This window comes from Macaca thibetana, chromosome 8 (genome assembly GCF_024542745.1).
Source record: "Macaca thibetana thibetana isolate TM-01 chromosome 8, ASM2454274v1, whole genome shotgun sequence".
Lineage (NCBI taxonomy): Eukaryota > Metazoa > Chordata > Mammalia > Primates > Cercopithecidae > Macaca > Macaca thibetana.
In genome coordinates this window covers 15,305,245-15,312,547 of record NC_065585.1, presented here as the reverse complement: position 1 = coordinate 15,312,547, position 7,303 = coordinate 15,305,245, and positions in this window count along the sequence as shown.

Sequence of the window (7,303 nt, the reverse complement as noted above, 5' to 3'; positions counted from 1 at the left end):
TGGGAACAGTTATGTGAGTCACATCAACTTACATAACAGATAAAGAAAAGCTCTCTAAAAGAAAGTGATATTTATTCAAGAATGAGCATTGCAATGGGAATGTGCATGCCATCACAAACTATGTGTGTATTCAGAGAAGGGTGAATACACTGTAAGGGAAGAAAAAAGTTTTAAAGAGAAAAATAAGAAGGATTGCACATAAAAATAAGAAGGATTGCACAACATAATGACCTCCAGCTCCATCCATGTTGCTGCAAATGACAGGACCTCATTCTTTTATTTGTAGAGTCAGAGTTTTACCATGTTGCCCAGGCTGATCTCAAACTTCCAGGCTCAAGTGATCTACCTGCCTCAGTCTTTCAAAGTACTAGGATTGCAGGCATAAGCCTCCACACCCAGATTAAAGGTTTGTTTTTTTTTTTTTTTTTTTTTTTTTGAGACGGAGTCTTGCTCTGCCGCCCAGGCTGGAGTGCAGTGGCCGGATCTCAGCTCACTGCAAGCTCCGCCTCCTGGGTTCACGCCATTCTCCTGCCTCAGCCTCCCGAGTAGCTGGGACTACAGGCGCCCGCCACCTCGCCCGGCTAGTTTTTTGTATATTTTAGTAGAGACGGGGTTTCACCGTGTTAGCCAGGATGGTCTCGATCTCCTGACCTCGTGATCCGCCCGTCTCGGCCTCCCAAAGTGCTGGGATTACAGGCTTGAGCCACTGCGCCCGGCCCAGATTAAAGTTTTTTAAAAATACAAATACTTTACAGTGCTGCCAATAATACAGTAAAACCAGAACTCATATAAATATTGGTAGGAACATAAGCTGTACGATATTTCTAAGCTTGTAGTAGTAGGTATTAAAATCATTTTTTGACATTCTTGTTCTTTGAATCAGTAATTTTGCACATACAAATATGTCTTAAGAAGATAATCCAAAAGGTAAGCAAATACTTAGGTATAGATACTTATTATGGCATTATTATGATACTAAAGAACTGAAGGTACCTAAATTACCAACATTATGGAAATTAAGTTGGAGCAATAACCTAAGTTTTATTCTGCATCCTGAAACCCTCCCAAGAGCAGAGTGGGGAAGGAGTCCTTGTCCTCTCCCTTCCCAAATGCTGAGTCCCAGCTGGAGATCATCCTGATTCATCTGGGGTTCAGCTCTTCTGAGACAAGGGAATGCCCTCACCCCATCACTCACTCTCACACTCTGCTGCCTGTATCTACAACATCACTATATCTGGTCAAGGGAGCGTCCTGGTGTCAGTTACCACCTATCGGTGGCCATAAACAGAAAAAGGCTAAACCCTCTAAACTTGTGCACTTAGCAGACTCTGCTTCTACAAAGACCAACCATATTCAAAGCAGCTCTCTAATGAGGACTAGGCATGAGAATCGGATTCACCCTTTAGAGAGAGGTCAGAGACACCTGCCGAGGGCACCAGGAAATAGTGGTGCTCTTCAAGATCATGGTGAACCATACGGTGATTTTAATTTAGAGAGAGAAAGAAAAGAAACTCCATTTTCAAAAATAGCATATTTCATATATGTTGACAAGCGGGAAGTGAATGAAATCAGGTTAACTTGGTAGCAGAGCCTGTAAGTCACGACCTGACCACTAGGAGGCGAGCGAGGCATCTCTGAACACAATCTGGGCCTAGGGGACAAGGAAACCAACCTGGATTGTGCCAGTGAAGGAAACACTGGCCGGACACCAAGGACTTAACCCTCACAGCAAGTCAAGAAGGAAAATAATGTGCGGAAATGTTCAATAATTTCCAATAGCCTCTGCTGTGTAACTTCAGAGGAAATTCGAATCCCTCTTTAAGTATCAGCTGTTGGGAAAATATAATTAAAAACGAAATATTCTTCCAACCCAGAAAACCTGTGTCCAAAGGTAGTAGAAAAAGAAAACACTTTTTTTAATTGAATAAACATTAAACCACAAGCAATCCACTAAGAGACTGCAAAGACAAGGATAAAATTGTATTCTTTATATATACAAGCAGATATCACCAATTACATACTTGTTTTCAAGATAAGCGACAACTAGTCCCCAAGTATGAGGATCTGACAGCACCACCTGTCAGACACAGCGCATCCCAGATTCACCTGGTAATTGGTGTGACCACCTGTTAGCAAATTGGCTTTATCCAGAGAAAAAACAAACCTCTAATATCTTTATGACAGGAGGGAATTTTGCAATGTGAAGTAAGATACACCCCCTCCCCACCGCACCCAGTTCGGATCCTGTCTTCCCACAGAAAATAGAAGATAGGGTTGTTTCCATTTGAAAGACAGGTTCTCAGATCCTTGAGAAAGACATTCCTGAGTCATCAAGCTGATAAATAACCTATCTAGTTTTCAAAAGGATTTATATACATTTTTTTTTCTGAGACAGGATCTCACTTTGTCACCCAGGCTGGATTGCAGTGGTGCAATCACAGTTCACTGCGGTCACTAACTCTCAGGCAAAAGCGATCCTCCCATCTCAGCCTCCCAGATAGCCAGAACTGCAGGTACACAACGCCACACCCGGTTAATTTTTGTATTATTTGTAGAGACAGTGTTTCACTGTGTTGCCCAGGCTGGTTTTGAAGTCCTGAGTTCAAGCGATTCACCCGCCTCAGTCTCCCAAAGTGCTGTGATTACAAGGCGTGAGCCACCACGCCTTATCTATACATTTCAAAGAGAAGAGAAAGTACTTACAAGTTTTCTAAATTTAAGAAAAAGGAGGCCAGGAAACCCTCTTCCCTTACATTCCACTGGGAGAATTAGCCTTATTTTTAATTTCTATTTGTCCTTACACAGCCTTCTCTAGCAAATAATGGAAACGAGACATTCTCTCCCTGGCTGACGCAAGGAATGGAGTTGCATGTCCAGCAATGCAACTGATACCGATTTCTCTTCACCTTATCCAGTTCAACAGGATCTTTCCCCTCACCTGACAACACGCTCAGGTCTCTGCCATAAACCCTCTTCTCCAAGTGCCCTCCCCACCCCATTAGTTGTCACCTCCTCCCACCCATTGTCCCCTCACAGCCGACATATTTCAAGAGTCATTTATACACTGGGTTGCCACTTCCTCCCCTGGCGTTACCATACACCTCAACCACTGCAGGCCACCCTCCGGTGAATTTACTCATAAGCCACTAACAAACACGGCTTGATCACTCCATCATAGGAACTCTCTTCTCCCTGGATACCAAGACACCACGGTCTGTGGGGGTCTCTTTTTATCGGATTCTATCCTGTCCCTTTCAAAGGCTCTTTTCCCCTCCTGAACACTTAACTTTCAGTCTTATGCTGTCCTCAGACATCAATACATTTCTCTCCATAGATTTGAAATCACCCAAGAAGATGGCGGGCTTGGGAGTGGAGGAGGGAAGGAGTCCCCATGACAGCAAGACCAAGGGCAACAGGAGGACAAGCCTGCATGACACGGGAGGGAGGAAGCCAATCTTCTTTACCTTACAAAGGCAGTTCTCCGGTGTTAGAGGGCAGAATGATCACCAGGAGGGCCTATTTTAAATGTAGGTTCCGGCTGGGCATAGTGGCTCACACCTATAATCCCAGCAATTTGGGAGGCCAAGGCAGGTGGATCACTTGAGGTCAGGAGTTCAAGACCAGCCTGGCCAACATGGTGAAACCCCATCGCTACTAAAAAATACAAAAATTAGCCTGGTGTGGTGGCGTATGCCTGTAATTCCAGCTACTTGAGAGGCTGAGGCAGGGGAATCGTTTGAACCTGGGAGGCGGAGGTTGCAGTGAGCCAAGGTCATGCCACTACACTCCAGCCTGGGCAACAGAGCAAGACTCCATCAAAATAAATAAATAAAATAAAAATAAGCAGGTTGCAAGGCCTTCTTTCAGAGATCCTGATTCAGAAGATACAGTGAGGTCAGAGATCAATTTAACAATCATTCCAGATGACTCTAATGCCAGGGGTGGGGAGCCAGGCCACACTGAGAAAAGCTGCCACACCTGGTCTGACAGAGGCAGCCAGGGAGGCTGCAGCGCAGAGCCCATGAAAGACTAAGCAGCAATGACCTCAGCATCCTTTGGCTTTCCTAACTAAGTGGCTCCTTCTTCCAGCCAGTCTTTTCATCTCAGATAACAATAAGCATAAAATCTTTTAAGTAGGGGAGTTTCAGAGCTGGGCAGGTCCTCTGTCTGGACCCTGGGCCCTGCTGAGCCCTGACCCCCTGCTGATATCACTTGGCTATTTGTCTCCTCCAAATCTCATGTTGAAATATGATTCCTAATGTTGGAGGTGGAGCCTGGTGGGAGGTAATTGGATCGTCGGGGCCCGGGTAATGGGGGGTGGGTCTCTCACAAATGGGTTAGTTCCACTCCCTTGGTGATAAATGAGTTCTCGCTTAGTTAGATCATTCAACTGGTTGTTTAAAACAGTCTGGGACCTCTCCCTTCTATTAATCTCTCTCTCTCTTGCTCCTGCTCTTGCCATGTGACATACTGGCTTCCCTTTACCTTCCGTTATAATTGGAAACTTCCTGAGGCCTTCACCAGAAGCAAATGCTGGCACCATACTTCGGGTACAGCCTGCAGAACCATGAGCCAATTAAACCTCTTTTTGAAAAAATAAATTACCCAGTCTCAAGCATTTCTTTATAGCAATGCAAGAATAGCCTAATAAAGGCCTCAACACCATTTCAGAAGTCATCCGAGAGCCCCTCCCATTAGAGGCCCACAGGGTTAGGAGGAAATAATGGTTTCATAGACCAGGCCCAGGGTCCCGCGGCCCTGCACATTCTCAGGACATGGCTTCGCTCATCCTTGCCACTCCAGCTCCTTCCTTGGCACAAAGGGGCCCAGGTACAGCTTGGGCCACCAGTCCTGAGGGCACAAGCCTTAAGCCTTGGTGGCTTCCACATGGTGTTAAGTCTGCAGATGCTCCAAATGCAAGTGTGAAGAAGGCTTGACAGCTTCCACCTAGATTTCAGAGGATGTATGGAAAAGCCTGGGTACCCAGGAAGAAATCTGCCACAGGGGCAGAGCCCCCCAAAGAGAAATTCTACTAGAGTGGTGCCAAGGGGAAATGTGGCTTTGGAGCCCACACACAGAGTTGCTACCAGGGCACTGCCTAGTAGAGCTGTGGGAAGGGAGCTACTGCCTCCAGACCCCAGAATGGTAGCTTCATGCAGCTTACGCCCTCTGCCTGGAAAAGCTGCAAGCACTCAACTCCAACCCATGAAAGCAGACATGAGGGCTGCCCAAGACTTTGGGATCCCATACCTTGCACCAGAATGCAGCACATGGAGTCAAGAATTATGTTGGAGCTTTAATATGTAATGCCTTCCCTGCTGGGTTTCAGACGTGTATGGGGCCTATTACCCCTTTATTTTGGTCAATTTCTCTCTTTTGGAATGGGAATGTATACTCGATGCCTATATGCCCATTATGTCTTGGGAGTCAGCAACTTGTTTTTGATCCACAGGTTCCTAGGCAGAAGGAGCTCATCTCCAGATGAGACTTTGGACTTTGAGACGTGGGCCTTTTGAGTTAATCCTGGAATGAGTTAAGGCTTTGGGGGACTACTGTGAAGGTATGAATATATATTGAAATGTGAGAAGGACCTGAGATTTGTGGGACCAGGAGTGAAATGATATGATTTGGACGTTAGTACCCTCCAAATCTCGTGTTGAAATGTGATTCCCAACGTTGGAAGTGGGACCTGCTGGGAGGCGACTTGCCCATGGGGGCAGATCTCTCACGAATGGTTTAGCTCTATCCCCTTGGTGATAAGTGAGCTCTTGCTCAGTTAGCTCACATGAGATCTGGTTGTTTAAAAGAGTGTGGGACCTCCCCCTTCTCTCTGCCTTGCTCCCACTCTTGTCATGTGACATGCTGGCTCCCCTTCATCTTCTGCCATGATTGGAAACTTCCTGAGGCCTTCATCAGAAACAGATGCTGGCATCATGCTTCCTGAACAGCCTGCAGAACTGTGAGCCAAAGAAACCTCTTTTCTTTATAAATTACCCAACCTCGGGTATTGCTTTATAGTGATGCAAAAACAGTCTAATACAGATGCTCCTAAGAGCCCTGTTGGGGGCCCAGCCCCCAATGACCCACAAGGAACCTTTCCCAGACAGGCTCCTACACCACCTGCCATTCTCACCTAGCTCTGACCATCCACAACCCTTGGGGACACAGGGAATCCAACCTTTCTCCTCTGAACTCTAGGATAGAGGTGTGTGTGTGTGTGCGTGTGTGTGTGTGTTGGGTTGGGGGCTACCTGGGGCTCCACCTCTTTCATAGTGGTTAGAGGTAAGAAATAAGGGGGAAGAAGAGGGACTTGGAAAGAGGAGAAGAGGGAAATGGAAGAGAGAAAGAGGGAGAGGAGACAAGTCTTGGTGAGGGAGCAGTGCTTTCTCCTTCCAAAACAATTGTGGATGCACACAGAGCTCCAACATGCCATCTGCAAAGAGGTTTCTGGTTGATACCTAAAGGAATGGAGGTGCCTGGCTCATACTGATGGGGAGTAACATAGCATTTCAGGGATGTTCTCACCAAGGAACTGTGTCCACTTTCTGGTTGGTATTGATGCCTGAGGCAGATTTCAAGCATCTACAAGATGAGTTTTCTCAAGAAAAGGAGGCACTGGCCCAGCTCTCAACAAACCTTCAAGGTGTCATGTTCTATAGTATCCTGGTCATGCTTGAGGAGAGAGGAGCTCTCTTCATGGACAGTGAAGGGTTTCACAGCTGCCTAGGGAGATCAAAGCTGTAAAGAGACAGGTTTGGGAGATATGACCACCAAGACATATGGGGGAGGAGGAATGAGAAAGATGCCAGAGCAATGAAAAGGACAGGGGACGCTGGCCCAAGGCATAATCAGGGCCAGGGAGTGCAGCCCCACATAAGGAGGCTGCTTGGAATTTCCTGGGGGAGATAGAGAGCCCTCACCTTCACGCCTTGGTCATCACCTATAGATACAGAAGATATAGGCAAATTATATGATTTATGGTATTACGATTATTACCAATAATACTTGCCTCCTGTAGTTAGAACCGGGTCCCTCAGATTCTTTGGATGGCCTTGGCAGTGCCATCCTAAATGAGCTGGGAGAGAACTCATGCAACCCATGGCTCAACCCAAGACCCTACCTCGTCTACCTCCTTGAAGCCGTAATGGGTGACCATGATTTTGGGGAAGGGTGGAAGAGTCACAAGATTGGCCCTCGACCTCATGAAAGGAATGGGTTATATGCCACCTCTCCAAAGCCCTTCCCATATTGTGATCTTTCATCCTCACATCACACCTCTCTCCAAGGTCAGGGTGTTCACTGG